Raw genomic sequence first — 19,433 nt, 5'->3', positions numbered from 1 at the left:
TAAGATGTACCTGGGGTAGAGTTTGCTGTGCTGTGGCCTAAGCGTACTGTGGCCCAAACTCTGGGTCTTCTGATAGTAGATTGACCTTTCTATAGTGCACTAGTGTGTAGACGCTGGGTGGGGTGCAGATAACTCTTAACAAGTACTATGCTGTGCACTGTTGCTGCTAGTGCCATCCCTGTGGATTTTAATTACTGCGCTTCAATAGTATGGCTCAGAGAACTGTAACTGTGAGAGCACACTAAATACAGTAGATTTGGTCTTGAGGTTATTAATCATTAGTGTTAAAATAACTTCAATTTCTATAATTTTAAGGAGACAGTGAATGGCTATTGAAATACTGTAAGCATGTATGCATATGTTTTACTATAACAGGTTTATATTTTAATATAGAAGTCTACATTGTTGTGGGGTGATGGTAATCTATTTTATTTTATTCTGTTTTTTTTCATTTTTCTTTGCTTAGGGTAAAGAATTTTTCATTATTTGATTAATGGAATGCCATCCACAAAACCTTAGAAATTCTTTTGTTAAATGCTTACTCAGGCAACTGTATTTTATTTTAATTGCCTAATGGGATACATTTCTTGGCCAGATTTAAGGAAGCAATTAGTGATGCTGGTCTGTGATTTGCTTCTTTCCACTTGAGAAGAATAAATACAGGGCTTTCTTTCCATTGCCCTGAATGATAAACAACAAAAATGTTTTATTTAGTGAGAGAAAAAAGTTAATTTTAAGCAAATGGTTGTTTGGGTTTTGATTTATTACAGTGATTAAGCAGTAATGGACTATTGCAAAATAAGTCCATTTCTTTGTTCATAGTACTGTAATGCATGTCTGTAATAACCTTTCTTTTTAACATCCATTTTATTAGATTTAAAAAATTGCTTGCTCTATTCTAGAACTCTTATAGAATATTTGAATATTTATTTGGAACTAGTTTCTGAATGCCTTTCTCTTCAACTTGTTAGGAATGTTATTTTAAAGTCAGTTTGAGAAATGCATGCACTTATTACCTACTTTATACCAGGTACTGTGGATTTAGGGCCCCTGTCCTCAAGGAGTGTATAGTCCAGTGTAAGGAGTCTCACATGAAAAAATTCGTTGTAACAGATGCAATAATATTAATATGTATGACATAAGGATTTTAACCTGTCTCCATCCAGTTGAGTGTCTTTGAGGACAGATTATTTAAATTCTCTGTGATTCAAGTTTCTGTAGGGTCATAATGGTGCCACTTCAAGGGAGGGTAATTGTGAAGATTAAATGAGTTAATACATGTAAAATGCTTGGAACAGTGTTGGGAACATAGTGCCTAATAAATGCCATTATTATGTACAGAGGTAGCAGAGGGGAAAACAGTCAACTTTTTAAGGGTAGAGGATGAATTCTTGGGATGGCTTCCTGAGATCTGAGCTGGGTTTTGAAAGATTCATAGTTGTTGTCCAGGAAGCCAAAGGGAAGAAGTGAAATACTTTCTACAATAAAGCAACAACCTATGCAGAAGCATGAAGGCTTACCTAGAATGGGATATGCTGGAAATTCAAGCAGTATAGTTTGATATTAACGGGGTTTAAAGTGTAGGATTGGGCATGTGCAGTGAGATGAGATTTGAGAGTCAGACAGGACTGAAAGCATGTAAAGTTGTGTGCTGTTAATAAATGGCTTGGGCATTATTCTGCAGTGATAGGAACATAGTGGAAGGTTTTATGTAGAAGAGATATTAGGTTTGCTATTGGAAGATCACCAGGACAACAGTGTAGAGTGAGGATCATAGTAAAAGGGTGACTGGAAGCAGCAATATTAGGGTAGCTGTTTTAATAAACAAGGAGAGACAAAAAGTTAGGACTAGGCAGTGGCAAAGGGAATGGAGAGAACTAACTAGGCGAACACTTAGAACACAAAATGGATAGGATTTGGTAATCATTTCAACTGGGGATCTGGGAAAGATGGGGATGAGGGAGAAGAAAAGGTCCAGATTGACGTCCAAGCTTTTGTGTTGGAAGTCTAGGTGTACTTAACCAAGTTAGAGAAGGTCCTGATTACAGGTATTTCTTAACTTGGCAGTATACTGGGAACATCAACTTTAAGACAGTTAAATCTTAATCTTTTTCTTAAGGGGAATAGAACATTTTCAGGTGATTCCTCAGTTAGAAAATCAGTTTCTTTCTCACTGTTTGCAGCCTTCCTCGAATTTTTTTCCCTTGAGCTTTTAAGTTATTAATTTTTAAATAACAATTTAAGTTATTGCTAATGTGTCTAAAGGTGAAAGCTACATTGAAAATTTAGCTTGATTACAGTTGGATAAACGGCGTGATTACTTTTAGGGATGGCCGTTATGGTGTCCCTATTAAATCAGGTCTTATGATAGGATCTAGACTTAATGCCAGATCCATTTGGATGTTCTTCTAGAAGTATTAGGGGTATTAAGTACTCCCAATACTTCTTGTATTAAGTCTTGGTTCAAGAACTTAAATCTAGAACTTAATACCAGAGTTATTAAGTTTTCTGGTGTTCTAAGTTTTAGTGGTTCTAGAACTTAGATCAGGAACAAAAATGAGAATTTTTCTTTTCATATGAGAAAAGGACAGTGTACCATGGAGGTCCTATTAATCATTATTCCTTGATTGCCACGTAAAGAGGCTGTAGCAAATTTAGAGATGATAGGGTTTATACCTCCTACTCTTATTGTTGTCCCTAGGTCATTTAATTATGAATTTTGGTTTAACTGATGTGGCGGTTGGCAAGACTGGCCTCTGGAGATGAGTTTGAAAGAGTCATGTCATTTCTCTCTTTTCTCTCTGTTCTGTTCTTTTATCATCGGTAGGCTTTTAGATTTCAGAGAGAAATCTTTATGAGTTCTCAAAGGCTATGCAGGTGTTTAAGGAAACTGTAAAAGTTGGCGAGTTGTGGTTATGATGATAATTTAAGTACACTGCAAATTAAATTCTGGTAAGAGCTCTCTAATATATGACATAAATCATTATATATGAATATATATTATATTTTGCATGTATGTGTCTCCATTATCTACGTATACTAACATATTTTAACTTTGTATTTTTCCATCTAATTTTTAGTTGTGGTGGGAGGACTAAAAATATTGAAAGTGCTATAAACTTTTATGAATACATATTATATTTTACATGTGTCTCCGTTATCTACATATATGAACATATTTTATCTTTATATTTCTTCCATCTAATTCTTAGTTGTGGTGAAAGTAACTCTTCATTTTGTTCATTATTTCACACATTTTTGCCAACCTTGTGACTCCAGGATTTGAAAAGTCAAAAAAGGTAACTTTTCTTAGTGTTTAAGTTTGTGACACTGGCCTGTTAGATAAAATATAAACGCTTTAATCTGATATTCCAGGATATGTGTGACTGATCCCAGCTTAGTTTTCCAATTAGACATTAGAAGGCTACATGCACTTTGTTAACTTGAATTTATGAAAACTAAATTACATTAAGAATTATTAATTTCAGATTCACTTCTTTGGATGGCTTAAGCAAGTATTTCTCTGTTGACCATGGAGTGATACAGAGATACACGAGCCTTGATGCAAATAACCTACTTTTGAAATAAATTTTACAAATAACAGAAAAAAAGCTTTAATTAGAGACAAATTTGGTATGTTTCATGGGATATAGACTGTCATGAGTAAAAGCAGAAGCAGGGATACCAGTTAGGAGGTTATTGCAGTAATTCAAACAGCAGTAGTAGGTGGTAAGAAATGGTCAGATGTAATGGCCGGGCTTCATGGCTCACGCTTGTAATCCCAGCACTTGGGGGGACATAGGTCAGGAGTTCGAGACCAGCCTGTCCAATATGGTGAAACCCCATTTCTACTAAAAAATACAAAAAATTAGCCGAGTGTGGTGGCAGCTGCCTGCAGTCCCAGCTATTTGGGAGGCTAAGGCAGGAGGATCACTAGAACCCGGGAGGCAGAGGTTGCAGTGAGCCAAGATCATGCCACTGCACTCCAGCCTGGATGACAGAGTAAGACTCTTGTCTCAAAAAAAAAAGAAAAGAAACAGTCAGATGTCACAGACACCCCCTCATAAACACTCAGCACTACCACACTTTATTGATGTATAATTTACACTTTTACATACAGTAAATTGCATCCATTTTAAGTGTACAGTTCAGTGAGTTTTGACAATTTTTTGTACCCATGCAGGTAGATAATATATTTTTTAAAGGTGTAGTTAACAGGACTTACTGATGGATTAGATATAATGTAAAGTAAGAGACAATCAATAATGACTATAGGTTTTTGGCCTGAGCAACCAGGTGAATGTAATGTTAATTGTAGTGATAGGGGAACACTTGGGAAGGAAAAGGTTTGATGTGAGGGAGAAATCAAGAATTCTGTTTGCTTTTCGTTTGGGACATCCAGATGGAGATCTTAATTAAGCAGTTAATTGTAAGAGTCTCAAACTCAGGGGAGAGAAGTGGCTGAATCGTAAGTAGTATTTAGAACCATGGGGCTATAGGAAATTTCCTGTGATTTAGTACAGATTGAGAAGAGGATTGAGGACTGAGCCTTGAGGCACTTCAGCATATAGAGGTGAGGAAGGAGAGCAGGAGCCAACAAAGGAGACAGGAAATAAGCAGTAGTGAGATAGGAAAATTAGGATAGCGAGTTTTCTAAGAAACCAAGTACAAAAAGTATATTAAGGGAGTATTTGGCTGTGTCAAATACTGTTGAGAGGTTAAGCAAAGTGACCATTAGATTTGGCAAGGTGGAAAGAACTGATGATTTTGAGGACGGTTCAATGGAGTGGTGGATATGAAGGCTTGATTAAATTGGCTTCGAGGAAAAGAAGTGATTACGGTGAGTATAGATTATTTTCTTGGAGCATTTTGCTACAAAGCAGATAAACTGGGTGCATGAAGAGAGACAAGTGTTCAAAGTGTATTTTTTGCTTGGCAGGTATTGCACCATGTGTAAATGCTGAGGGAAATGATTGGTAGAGAAGAAAAAATTGATGATGTGGTGGAAGAGGAGGTAACCTTAGGAGAAAAGTCTTTGAGTGAAAGAAAGAGAAAAGGAGTCAGAGCACAAGTGGAAAGGTTGAACTTAGGTAGAAGCAGGGACCATTCATTGTTATAAGGGAAGAAACAGAGTACATGGGTAGAGAAGCAGATAGGTTGGTAGATTTGATTGGGGAGGATATGGACATTCTGTTTTCTCCGGGAAATAATATAATAAATCATCTGCTGGGAGGGAAGTGACAGAGTTGTTGAAGAATTGAGGAGATGAGGTAAGAAGTCGTCAAAGTGAGAAAGAATTGACTAGGGAAATGTAGGGGTATTGCTGGGTAGTGGTGAAGTCCTTAACTTTGTGATTATAAATGTTAAGTGAATGCAACCAACAAGTTTGCATATTTTAATCCAACTGTGTTCAGTACTTGGTTATAGGCATAGAATAAGTAGAGTTGGATTTGACCAGGATTGGATTTTGTCAGGAATGTATAACTGAGGGGAAGAGAGACAGAGAAATTGAGAGCAGATATGCAGGAATGGTTTTAGTGATGAACCATGGAATATAAGCTGAAAAAGGAGGAAGATAAGTACGTGAAAGATGGGACAGTCAGTGAAAAAATGAAAAGGATGACTGAGAGATTTTTAAAGAGGTTGAAGAATTGTTGGCATTGGGAGCTGGAAAGATGGGAGGTGGAAGAGTGTGAGATGCTTGATTTTGGAGGATGTGGTTAATGTTAATGACAAGATACTGGTGGTGTCCTTGGATCACATGTGCATATCTGTTTACAAAAATGAGCATATATCCCAATATATTTTTAATTAATGTGCTATATGCATGAAATATGAGTATACTTTAATTTCCTTTAATAAATACATTTAAAATAAATAAATTTCAGTAGCATTTCTTGCTGTATTTGAGTAGATACTCTTTTGCAGCTTCCAGATATTCCTATCCCTTGTTAGAGACTATAGCTATTAGTATATGACCATGACAATTGGTGGTTGAGAGGAAATGGAGGAAAAGATTTTTGGGTATGAAGAGGGTGGTCAGGGAATTTAGAGGCCAATGTGTGGGCAGATTATCTGTGTGGCTCTTGAAGTTGCAAAGAATAATGGGAGGAGAAACATTTAAGACAGGGAGTCAGGTGCTAAAGTCTTTTTTTTTTTTTTTTTTGAGACAGAGTGTCGCTCTGTTGCCCAGGATCAAGTGCAGTGGCTCATTGCAACCTCTGCCTCCTGGGCAACCTCTGCCTCCTGGGTTCTAGTGATTCTCATGCCTCAGCCTCCCAAGTAGCTGGGATTACAGGCATGTACCACTATGCCTGGCTAGTTTTTTTGTATTTGTAGTAAAGACAGGGTTTTGCTACATTGGCCAGGCTGGTCTCGAACTCCTGTCCTCAAAAGATCTGCCTACTTCGGCCTCCCAAAGTGCTGGGATTATAGGTATGAGCCATGGCACTGGTCTGGTGATAAAATCTTTCATGTATGAGGGGAGAGATGGGGCAGAAGGTTAGATGACTACAAAAGGGAGAGGTAAGGTAAGAAAGGTATTGTTCCTTAGTTTCTAGGCTTGCTTCTAGAGAGGTTAATTTGCAGTACTTTCTATGTTGCAAGTTATGTGACTCTTGAACATCTTACTCCTTGAAACAAAATAGTGCAGTCTTCTTTTCTTTATTGTAAGTTGTCAAAGGCATATGATTTTAGCAAATACTAAATTGATGTATTACTTGTTTGTAATTTCATGGTAGTGTCTTATGAACTGATTTTTTTAAAACATTGTAATTGTTACATACTGTGTTTTATCTAGATTTTAAGTCTTTATTCTATGTGAATAACAGCTTTACAAAATTCAGTTGTGGTGGGTTCTTTAAATAATACAGCAGAGCCATGTAATGCCATAGTTGGATATTGCTTTGCTTACAGCATGATTATGTCTACACATGACTCAAAATATGCCTCTAGATCAAGAGTTGGCAAACTCTGGCCTGATCCAAACTGGCTCATTTGTAAATAAAGTTTTATTGGAATACAGCCATGCTCATTCATTATTTTACTACTGTCTGGAGTTGCTTTTACACTGCAGTGGCAGAGTTTAAGTAGTTGCTGCCTAGATTGGGTTGCTGCAGAGTTTAAAATATTTGCTATCTGGCCTTTTAAGAAAAAGTTTGTTTTCTTTAAAAAAAGGGCCAGGCTTGGTGGTCCAAGCCTGTAATCTCTGCACTTTGGGAGAGGCCAAGGTGGGAGGATCACTTGAACTCAGGAGTTTAGGAGTTCAAGGCCAGCCTGGGCAACACGGTGAGACCCTATCGCTGAAAAAAAAAAAAAAAAAAGAAAAAAAGTTTGCTTGCTCTTGCTTTAAGTCATTGGAGTTACTTGCAACTAGTGTTTAGGGAATATAGAATCTAGCACCCTTCTGTTTTCTCTGTGCTTAGGCTCTAAACTATTTAGTCTTATTTTAGTCAAACTACATACGCAACAGAGAAGACCATTCTGCCTGTTTCCTAGCCTTATAGAAAGAAAGTTTAGAGCAACTTCTGAGAACATTGAGATCTGTGTATGTGCAAAATATATTTTCTGGCTGTGTGACCTTGGATGAATTATCTTTTAGTACCTCTTCTGTAGTGGAAGTGAAAATAATAACACTACTTCCAGCATAGAGTTGTTTTGAAGATTAAGTAAGATAATACCTGTAATAAAGGGGTTGGAACAGTGTCTGACAGAGTAAGCACCCAGTAAATGTTAGCCATTGTTATTATTATAAGAGAACTATCTAGAGAGAAAGGTTAGAGTAGGTGAGAAGAAGATTGTAAATATAACTTGAACTTCTAAGAGTGTTAAGAGAAAGATGAACTAGCACAGGTTGGAGTGACTGGGGAGGTAGGAGTAAACCAGGGAATGAGCAATCAGAAGTACAGTGCTGAAATGAGCTAAGTTTTGACAATACTTTGATTTTTGGGGAGAGGAACTATATATTTTTGCTTCTGGAGCAAAATCAATTCCTATAGTTTTTATAACTTTATTTCCTTTTCATAATAACTTCAAGCAAATGTAGTGCTAAGAAAACTAGCTTAATTCCTCCAAAGTAGAAGTAATTTGCCAGCATTTGTGTATGCATGTCTGTGTGTTTGTATGTGTCCTGTGATGTTTTACGATAAGATATTTCTTTTCTTTTTTCTTTTTCTTTTTGAGACAGAGTCTCACTCTCTCACCCATGCTGGAGTGCAGTGGCACAGTCCTGGCTTACTGCAGCCTCCACCTCCCGGGTTCAGGGGATTCTTCTGCCTCAGCCACCTGAGTAGCTGGGACTACAGGTGTGCACCACCACACCCAGCTGATTTTTGTATGTTTTGGTAGAGATGAGGTTTCACCATGTTAGCCAGGCTTGTCTCGAGCTCTTGGCCTCAAGTGATCCACCCACTTCGGCCTCCCAAACTGCTGGGATTACAGGCATGAGCCACTGTGCCCCGCTGAGCCACTGTGCCCAGTTGAGCCACCGTGCCAGGCCATTTTATGATGTATTTAAAAAAAATATATTGTTTCTGAATTTTAAAGGCTACCCGGAATAAAGATGTTATTTTCCAGATTTCCTTGTGCTTGGTGTGGCCATGTAATTAAATTCTAATCAATGGAATATGAGGAGAATTGATGTGTACAACTTCCAGTTAGAGTCTTTGAAAGGAATGAGCCTGACTTCCTCTTATCTTGACCCTTTCTTGCTAACTGGGATATGGACCCAGGAAGTATGATGATTTTAACTATGTCAATGAGATCAACAACTGGGGGATGATGGGTAACAAGACTGAAGAAAGTTGGGGCCCCAATCATCAGGTTTCTTCCAGCCATACTACTTCTGAGCTGCTTACTTTTTTTGAGAGAAAAATTTTCTGTCTTATTCAGCTACTGAATCTTTGGATGTCTTTGTTACAACAAACTAATCTTTACCCTAGCTAATACATACTGTGCTTAATTAACCCTATTATCTCTAAGATAAAGTCCAAATTTCACATCTTGGAGTAAGGGAAGGTCTTGCTCTATACCCTATTTATCACTCTGCCCTCTCTCATCATTCTACTCCTACTCCCATTCTGAATTACCCTGAATACGTCATAAATGCCCTGGCTTCTTTCAGATCTTGGCTTTTGAATGTGCTCTTCTTGTTCCACCCATTCCTGGTCTATTTCCAGAATTTTCTACCACCACCCCCTAACCTGGGAACCTCCCAGGCTTCTTCCCAAAGTATTTCTGAGAGGAGGTGTTACTGATTTTGCACAATTCTACTGCTTCAATCTCCTCCTATGCACCCTCTGTCAAACAGAATCCATGACTCTCTGCTAATCTTAGGACCTATGAAATAAGCAAGGTCTATTCTGTAGATTCTAAGAGCTGGATAATTTTTTAAGGTGTAGAGAAGCATCTTTTGCTGGAGCTTCTTCTTTGTATCTCTTATGGTCATTTTCATTCTAAAGCTGTGCCACTGAGTCCACTTTCCTTTGAGGGCAGATGGGCATTCCAAATAGGTTGGTATTATGTGAACCATTTTTTTCTCAGCTGATAATGGTGATATAGATGTGTCTCAAGCAGGTACTTAGTTTGCAAAGAAAAATAAATTCATTTATACTTTACCATCATCTTCAGCTATAAAGTAAAGGGTATTGTCAATAAATTTTATTGCCACAAAGTTGTTGCGGATGTCTTCCACTGGTTCAGCAGCCATCTTTATTCCTGCGACAAATAGTTTTTTGCGAGAGGAAGTGATCTGGAAGGTCCGAGGTTCCTTTCCTTTTCCAGAGGCCCTTTGCTCTCCTAGCAACTGCCTGGACAGGAAGCAAGGAGTTGTTTCCCAGTGCTTTTTGTGCTCCTGGCTGCCAACTCTGGCTGCTAAGCGGCTGCCACCTGCTACAATTTATGATGTATTTCTGTGTGACAATTGCTCTTTTACTTTTTCATTATTTTTTGTGATGACAGGGGTCTCACTATGTTGCCCAGGCTGATCTTGAACTTCTGGCCTCAGGCAACCCTCCCGCCTTGGCCCCTCAAAAGTGCTGGGATTACAGGTGTAAGTCACCATGCCCAGCACAGTTTTTCTTTAAACAGTTTTTTTTCCTATCATGATTTTAAAGAAATGAACCCAGGATCTTTTTGTAATGTGTAATTTTCATACATTGTTTTGGTATCAAATCCTGGTTTACATACTTTAAAAGTTGGTTTCTAAAATGAAATTTTAAGGGATTATGTGAAGAGGTTCTGTTCTTATGATTTAATTTAGTTTCATATGAGTTTTGCAATTAAAATGCCCAGTGAACTTAAAATTAGGCATTTCTAGAAATGTGCTATTGATGTATCAAATGTGTTTGTTCTAATTTTTGGGGAAATTTCAACAAAAGAGCCACTGAACTTTTTCATTGCATGATACAAAAATAGTTCAGGAAAAATTGCACAAAGCATTTTGAATACTCAGTAGGAATGTTCATATTCTACATTAGGCCTTTTGCATATTTGTTAAAAGGAGTGGAACTGAGTAGTGAAATTATGGCAGGATGTCATTATACCTGGTATTTGTCTTATGTATCAATGTTACAGTGATATTTTTAGGGTAAAAATGCACCTAATGGTTTTCTTTAGTAAGCTTGGTTTATTAAAAAATTTCTTGGTTTTATTAATCTGAGTATTGTTATTTTGAAAATAGTTTTAATGAATTTTTTTAAACTATAAAAATTGCCTTTAATTCAAAAAAATTATCATTTTAAAATTTGATACCTTGCCTATGTCCACAAGAGTTTGTCAGCCTAAGAATTTAAAATAATACCATGTTGACTAATTTAGAGATATAAATAGAATGATGGTCTTATAGGAGCAGAGAGAGCACATATTACCAGACACTTGAGAGGAGTTAGTTGCTGCTATTGGAGAGTGGATTTGGTTCTGAGTTTATTGGCAACCAAGGCAAAAAGGGAAGCACTTTGGCTCATGTAATAGCCCTCCTGGTGAAAGAACGTATATAAATTTGTTTCTAGAGAGTTTTCTTAGACCTTAATCCAAAGAGGATTTTTATTATGAAAATAAAATATGACACTAGATAAAATCTCCAACTACAAAAGACTCAGAACCACTGTTAAATTAGATAATGTTTATGTCGACCCTTCATGAAGGCTTTTTATGACAGAATATGGCTGAGGAACCTCATTTTCTGATCATCTAATTTAAGCCGAGGGTACCACTTGGTATTTCTTTTGGCCTGGGGGTGAGGGAGTCTGTGAAACAATTATACATTAAGGACTTTATACACCCAGAAAGTTTGGCAACCTCTAGTGTAGGCTTTTGTGATAGCACTTAATACTTTCCTATCCCTTTCTGGTCCTTTGCCAATATTACTGCCATAGTTATCCTTCTAAAATGAACCTTCCATAGTTCTTTTATTTGTAGGGTATGTTTAGTATGACAATTTAAATTTTTAAAATATGTCCTTATTCCATTTTACTAGTCTTCTTCCAACCATATTTTTTAAAGATTCTGAAATCTTGTTTTTACTACATGCAAAGAGTTTCTCTCAAATTTTATCTTTTATTGTTCTTTTTCCCTCTCCAAAATCATTAAATGCAGAAAGCCATGTAGTAAAACCCTCTCAAACTAACATTTGAAACTAGATTTATTCATTTAATAAGTGGGTCTAGAAATCAAGTTTAATGGTTCAGTTTAGTTTTGTTTAGTTTGAAGAGTACTCTTAATTTGCAAAATTATTTTTAAAAATTGGTTAATTCATTTATTTTGAAACTTTTATGGAAGTAATTTTAAGATTACAGAGAATTGCAAAGATACCAAAGGGCAGGGTTTAGAGCAGGGGTGTTCAATCTTTTGGTTTCCCTGGGCCACATTGGAAGAGGAATTGTCTTGGGCCACACATAAAATACAATAACACTAATGATAGTTGATGAGCTAAAAAAAAAAAAAAATCCCTGCATAAATTTCATAATGGTTTAAGAAAGTTTGTGATTTTATTTTAGGCTGCTGGTTGGACATGCTTGGTATAGTTCTTATATATCTCATCATCCAGCTTTTTTTGGGTAAAATTTGAATAAATAAATTTACCATTGTCATTTATCAAAACTAAGAGGTTAATGTTAGTATACTATTATTAGGCAAGCTACAGACTTTATTCGATTTCACCAGTTTTTTCACTAATACCCTTTTCTGTCCAAGGATGTGATCCAAGATACCACATTGCATTTAGTTGTCATATCTCTTCTAATCTGTAACAGTTTTTAGTCTTTTTTTGTTTTTCATGACTTTGTTAGGTTTGCCAACTGCTGGTTAGGTTATTTTGTAGCATGTCCCTCAAACTCGGTTTGTTTGATGTTTTATTGATGATTAGACTGAGGTTATGGAATTCTGGTAAGAGACCTCAAAGGTAAAATTCCCCCAGTCCCCATCACATAATATCATATATCGCATGATGTCAACATGACTTATCACTGGTGATATTCACCTTGATTACTTAGTCTGTGGAGTTTCTCCACTGTAAAATTACTATTTTACCTTTTCATATTTTATGCATTAGAAACCAGTTTCTAAATTCAATATACACTCAGGGAGGAGAATTCGGTTTCATGTCCTGAAAGAAGTATCAAAGAATATGAATATATATTACAACTACCACAGAACTAGTGAATATTGGTGGGAAGATTCTTTGAGGTTATGTAACTATCCTATTTCTCTTCATAGTTTTGGCCACCAATTTAAAATTCATCATTAGATTTTGCTTGTAGCAATCACTACTGTGTCCTAATGATAAATTTCTGTTTCCTTTATTCCTTCTACATTTATTTTTGGAAATTTTCTATAAGGAAGATTTGTCCTTTATTCCCCATTTATTTATTCAGTTATTTATTCATATCAGTGTGTACTTAATGGTTATTTATAAAATAGCTTTTTGATATCATTACTGCCTTTTGTACAGAGGTTCTGACAGGAGGTACATTTTTTTTTTAAAGATCCCTTTCTATTTTTTAAAAATATCTTTATTTTGAAATAATTTCAGAGTTATAGAAAAGTTGCAAACATAATACAAAGAATTTCCATATACATTCCCCCGCAATTCCCAAGTGGCAACATTTTACCATATTTGCTTGATCATTTCTCTTAAGCTCTTTTGTATGTATATTTTTTTCCTTAACATTTAAGAGTAAGCTGTACCGTAGTGACCCTTTACCCATAAACACTTGAGTGTATATTTCTTAAAAATAGGGATTTTTTTTAAAGCATAACCATAGTTTGTCAAAATCAGGAAATTTACATTTGAATGTAATACCATTACTTAATATATAAACCTGATTCAGATTTATCCAATTATCCCAAGAATTCCATTTATAGCAAAAGAAGAATTTTTTCCTACCTAAACCGGGATCTAATCCTAGGGCCATATGTTACATTTAGTTGTCACATCTCTTTAATCTCCTTTAATCTGGTAGAATTCCTCAGTCTTTGTTTTGACACTTGACACTTTTAAAGTGTCAATTCACCTTGGCACTTTTGAAAAATGTTCCTCAGTTTGGGTTTGTCTGATACTTACTCATGATTAGGTTTAGGTTATGAATACTTTGTAGTAATACCAAAGTGAAGCTGTGTATTCACTGCATCTGCAAGTCACATGATGTTGATTGGACCCATTATTAATGATGATAGCTTTGATCACTTGGTTCAAGTGTTGTCTGCTAGGTTTCTCCATTGAAATTTACTGCTTTTTTCCTTTGTAGGAAGATACTTTGAGACTATGTAAATATCCTGTTCCTTCTTTTTTTAGATTTTTCTTTTGTTGTTGTTGTTTTTAACTTATTTTAAGTTCAGGGTACATGTGTATGTTTGTGATATAGGTAAACTTGTGTCATGGCAGTTTGTTATATAGATTATTTCATCACCCAGGTATTAAACTTACTATCCCCTAGTTACTTTTCCTGATTCTCCCCTTTCTCTCACCCTTCATCCTTCAATAGGCCCCAGGGTTCCCTTCTACACTTGATCTTAGCCAAAAGGCGGAGAAGCGATCCCAGGGTTCCCTTCTATGTGTCAGTGTGTACTCATCATTTAGCTCCCACTTGGGAGAATATGCAGTAATTGGTTTTCTGTTCCTGTGTTAGTTTGCTAAGGATAATGGCCTCTGGCTCCATCTATGTATCTGCGACGGATTGATCTTGTCCCTTTTTATGGCTGCATATACTCCGTGATGTATATATACCAATTTTCTTTATTCAGTGTACCATTCATGGGCATTTAGGTTGATTCCATGTCTTTGCTATTGTGAATAGAGCTCAGTGAACATACACATGCATATGTCTTTATGATAGAACACTTTATATTCTCTTGGGTATATAACCCACCCATTAATGGGATTGGTAGGTTGATGGTATTTCTGATTTTAGGTATTTGAGGAATTGCCACATTGTTTTCCACAATGACTGAAGTAATTTATATGCCCACCAACAATGTGTAAGTGTTGCTTTTTTTCCACAACTTTCCCAGCTTCTATTATTTTCTGACTTTTTAATAATAGCCATTTTGACTGGTGTGACATGGTATCTCATTGTGTTTTGATTTGCATTTCTCTAATGATCAGTGATGTTGAACTTATTTTCATATGCTTTTTGCCCACATGTATATCTTCTTTTGAAAAGCGTCTGTTCATGGCCTTTGCTCACTTAAAATTTGTTTTTCCTCTTGTGAATTTGAGTTCTTTATAGATGCTGGATATTAGACTTGTTAGATGCATAGTTTGCAAAATTTTTCTCCCATTCTGCAGGTCATCTGTTTACTCTGTTGATAGATTCTTTTGCTATGCAGAAGCTCTTAAGTTTAATTAGATCCCACCTATCAATTTTTTGCTTTTGTTACAATCGCTTTTGGTGTCTTTGTCATGAAATCTTTGCCCATTCCTTTGTCCAGGATGGTATTACCTAGGTTGTCTTCCAGGTTTTATAGTTTTGGGATTTACAGGTAAGTCTTTAATCTATCTTGAGTTAATTTTTGTTTATGGTGGAAGAGGTCCAGTTTCAATCTTCTGCATTTGGCTAACCAGTTATCCCAGCATCATTTATTGAATAGGGAGTCTTTTCCCCATTGCTTGTTTTTGTAAGCTTTGTCGAAGACCAGGATTGGTATCAAGATGATGCTGGCCCCATAGAATGAGTTAGGGAGGAGTCCCTTCTCAATTTTTTGGAATAGTTTCAATAGGAATGGTACCAGCTCTTCTTTGTACATCTGGTATGTGGCCTCATTTCTGGACTCTGTATTCTGTTTCATTGGTCTACACGTCTGTTTTTGTACCAGTACCATGCTGTTTTAGTTACTGTAGCCCTGTAGTATAGTTTGAAGTCAGGTAGCATGATGCCTCCAGCTTTATTGTTTTTGCTTAGGATTGCCTTAGCTGTTTGAAGTCAGGTAGCATGATGCCTCCAGCTTTATTGTTTTTGCTTAGGATTGCCTTAGCTATTCAGGGTCTTTTTATTTCATGTGAATTTTAAAATAAGTTTTTTCTAGTCCTGTGAAGAGTGTTATTGGTTTGATAGGAATAGCATTGAATCTGTAAATTGTTTTGGACAGTGTGACCATTTTAATGATATTGGTTCTTCCTATCCATGAGCATGAAATGTTTTTCCATTTGTTTGTGTCATCTCAGATTTCTTTGAGCAGAGTCTTGTAAAGAGTTCTCACTGTAGAGATCTTTTCACTTCCCTGGTTAGCTGTATTCCTAGGTATTTTATTCTTTTTGTGGCAATTATGGATGGGATTGTGTCCTTCATTTGGCTCTTGGCTTGGCTGTGGTTGGTTATAGGAATGCTAGTAATTTTTGTACATTGATTTTGTATCCTGAAACTTCGCTGAAGTTATCAGCTGAAGGAGCTTTTGGGTCAAGACTCTGGGGTTTTCTAGATATAGGATCATGTTATTTGCAAATACGGATACTTTGGTTTCCTGTCTTCCTATTTGGATGCCTTATTTCTCTTGCTTGATTGGCCTTGCCAGGACTGTCAATACAATGTTGAATAGGAGTGGTGAGAGAGGGCATCCTTGTCCTGGGCTGCCTTTCAAAGAGAATGTTTCCAGCCTTTGCTCATTCAGTATGATGTTGGCTGTGGGTTTTTTTCATAGATGGCTCTTACTATTTTCAGTTATGTTCCTTTAGTACCTAGTTTTGAGAGTATTTAATGTGAAGGATGTTGAATTTTATAAAAAGCCTTTTCTGCATCTATATAAATGTGTGTTTTTTAATCTTTAGTTTTGTCTGTGTGGCGAATCATATTTATTGATATGTGTATCTTGAACCAAGCTTGCATCCCAGGGATAAAGCCTACTTGATTGTAAGCTTTTTGATGTGCTACTGGAATCACTTTGCCAGTATTTTATTGAGAATTTCTGCATCAATGTTCAGCAAGGATATTGACCTGAAGTTTTCTTTGTTGTATCTCTGCCAGGTTTTGGTATCAGGATGATGTTGGCCTCATAGAATGAGTTAGGGAGGTGTCTCTCCTCAGCTTTTTGGAATAGTTTCAGTAGGAATGGTACCAGTTCTTCTTTGCACATTTGGTAGGATTTTGCTGTGATTCTGTCTGGTCCTGGGCCTTTTTTGGTTGGTAGGCTGTTTGCTACTGATTCAACTTCAGAGCTCATTATTGGTCTGCTCAGGGATTTAGTTTCTTCCTACCTCAGTCCTGGGAGGGTGTATGTGTCTAGGATTTTATCCGTTTCTTCTAGGCTTTCTAGGTTATGGGCATGAGGTGTTCATAATGTTCTCTTATGTTTATTTGTATTCCTGTGGTATAAGGTGGTTATATCCCCTTTGTTATTGCTAATTATATTTATTTGTATCTTTTTGCATTTCTTCTTTATTAGTCTAGCTAATGGTCTATCTATTTTATTATATTTTTTTAAAAAACCAACTCCTGGATTTGTTGATCTTTTTAATGGTTTTTCATGGCTCAGTCTCCTTCACTTCAGCTCTGATTTTGGTTATTTCTGGTTTTATGCTAGCTTTGGGTTATTTTCTTGGTTCTGTAGTTCTTTTAGTTGTGACGATAGGTTGTTAAATTGAGATCTTTCTAGCTTTTTCATGTGAACATTTAGTGCTATAAATTTCCTCTTAATGTTGCCTTAGCTGTGTCCCAGAGATTCTGATATGTTGTATCTTTTTTCTCATTAGTTTCATAGAACTTCTTGATTTCTGCCTTAATTTCAAAGTCATTAGGGAGCAGATCATTCTGCTTCCTAAAGTCATTAGGGAGCAGGTCATTCAGTTTCCATGGAATTGTATGGTTTTGAGTTAATCTGTTAGTCTCAATTTCTAATTTGATTGTGCTGTGGTTCAAAAGAGTGGTTATGAGTTCAGTTATTTTGTGTTGGCTAAGGTATTTTATGTCCAATTATGTGGTTGATTTTAGAGTTATGTGCCATGTGGTGATGAAAAGAATGTATATTCTGTTGTTTTGGGATAGAGAGTTCTGTAGATGTCTATGAGGTCCGTTTGATCTGGTACTGGGTTCAGGTCCTGAATAACTTTGTCAATTCTGTGCCCCAGTGATCTAATACTGTTAGTGGGTGTTGAAGTCTTCCACTGTTATTGTGTGGGAGTCTAAGTCTCTTAGAAGGTAAGAAATTGCTTTATGAATTGGGGTGCTTCTATCTTGGATACACGTATATTTAGGAGTATTAGGTCTTCTTGTAGAACCCTTTACCATTAGGTAATGCCCTTCTTTGTCTTTTTTACTCTTTGTGATTTAAAGGCTATTTTGCTTGAAATTAGGATTGTGGCTACCCAGAGTGGTGGTACCTGGAGTTACTGTCTGGTTCTCAAAGAGGTCCGAGCACACTGCAAAAGCTTTTCCTTGCAGATTTATCAGAATGAGCCTGCAGGCCCCACGCAGACTCCTGGAGCTGGCAGCGCAGAGCCTGCTGAGAGACCTGTACTTGGATACCACCACTCTGGATGAGCTGCCCGGGGAGGTCTTCCCCCTGATATTCATGGAGGCCTTCAGCAGCAGGTGCTATGAGATTCTACAGGCCATGGTGCAGACCTGGCCCTTCCCCTACCTCCCTCTGGGGTCCCTGATGAAGACACCTCGTCTGGAGACCTTGCAAGCTCTGCTGGAGGGACTTGATTCACTGGTGTACATGAAGTTTCACCCCAGGAGATGGAAACTTCAAGTGCTGGATTTGCAGGATGGTGATGAGAATTTCTGGACCACGTAGTCTGGAGCCAGGGCCTTGTCCTGCTCCCCAGAGGCCATGAGTAAGAGGCAGACAGTGGATGACTGTCCAAGGATGGGAGAGCATGAGCTCTTGATGGTGTTCATACATGAGCCCTTGAAGGTGTTCATAGACGTCGGCCCCAAGGACAGTACCCTGGATGAGTGGCTGAGCTATGTCTGTGGCTGGATTCACAACAAAAGAGGTTTAGTACAGCTGTGTTGTAGTAAGGTACAGAATTACTCTATGCCCACTTCACATTTCAGGAAAGTATTGGAAATGGTATACCCAGACAGTATCTAGGAGTCGGAAGTCCAGAGAAAGTGCTCGCTGAATAGACCAGGAAAGTTTGCCCCTTACCTGAACCAGTTAAGCGAGCTTCACAAAGTCTTGGTAGCCTTCGGTTATGATCATGAGTTAACTGTATGTGCCCAACAGCAGTGGGCGTCTGACTTGGAGACTCCATCCCTCAGCCTGGGCTGCCCTGAGATGCTTTTTATAAGAAAGGTCAATCATATCAAAGAGCACTGGGACAACCTGCACAGGGTTTTCAAAGATCTGATGGAGAAAGCTGGAAGCCATCATTCTCATCAAGCTGGAAACCATCATTCTCATCAAGCTGACACAAGAACAGAAAAAAAAACACCGCATGTTCTCACTCAAGTGATGAATAATGACAATGTTCATCATTGATGTTGAGCAATGAGAACATATGGATACAGGGAGGGAACATCACACATGGGCGCCTTTTGGGGGTTGGGGGTTTGGGGAAGGGATAGCAGAGGGTGGGGGATATAGGGAGGAATAGCATTAGGAGAAATACTTAATGTAAATGACGGGTTGATGAATGCAGCAAACCACCATGGCATCTGTATACCTATGTAACAAAATTGCACATTCTGTACAAGACTGGACAAGGAAAATGTGGCACATATACACCGTGGAATAATATGCAGCCATAAAAAATGACGAGTTTGTGTCCTTCATAGGGACATGGATGAGTCTGGAAACCATCGTTCTCAGCAAACTGACACAAGAACAGAAAATCAAACACCGCATGTTCTCATGGTGTTGAACAATGAGAACTCATGGACACAGGGAGGGGAGCATCACACACTGGGGTCTACTGAGGGGCCTAGGGGAGGGAGAGTTGGTGGTAGGGAGGTTGGGGAGGGATAACATGGGGAGAAATGCCAGATATAGGTGACAGG

At 37.4% G+C, this 19,433-nt stretch overlaps 1 protein-coding gene and 1 pseudogene across 15 annotated transcripts in view; both read left to right on the top strand.

Annotated features, from left to right (window-relative positions):
• Positions 1-19,433, top strand: part of EHBP1 (EH domain binding protein 1) — a 560,843-nt gene that overhangs the window by 225,915 nt on the left and 315,495 nt on the right. The window lies entirely within an intron of this gene.
• Positions 6-18,963, top strand: LOC141584567 (PRAME family member 33-like; annotated as a pseudogene).

The sequence above is a fragment of the Saimiri boliviensis genome, chromosome 1, assembly GCF_048565385.1.
Source record: "Saimiri boliviensis isolate mSaiBol1 chromosome 1, mSaiBol1.pri, whole genome shotgun sequence".
Taxonomy (NCBI): Eukaryota; Metazoa; Chordata; class Mammalia; order Primates; family Cebidae; genus Saimiri; species Saimiri boliviensis.
The sequence above is the reverse complement of the archived record's forward strand: the minus strand, read 5'-3'. Positions and strand labels throughout refer to the sequence as shown.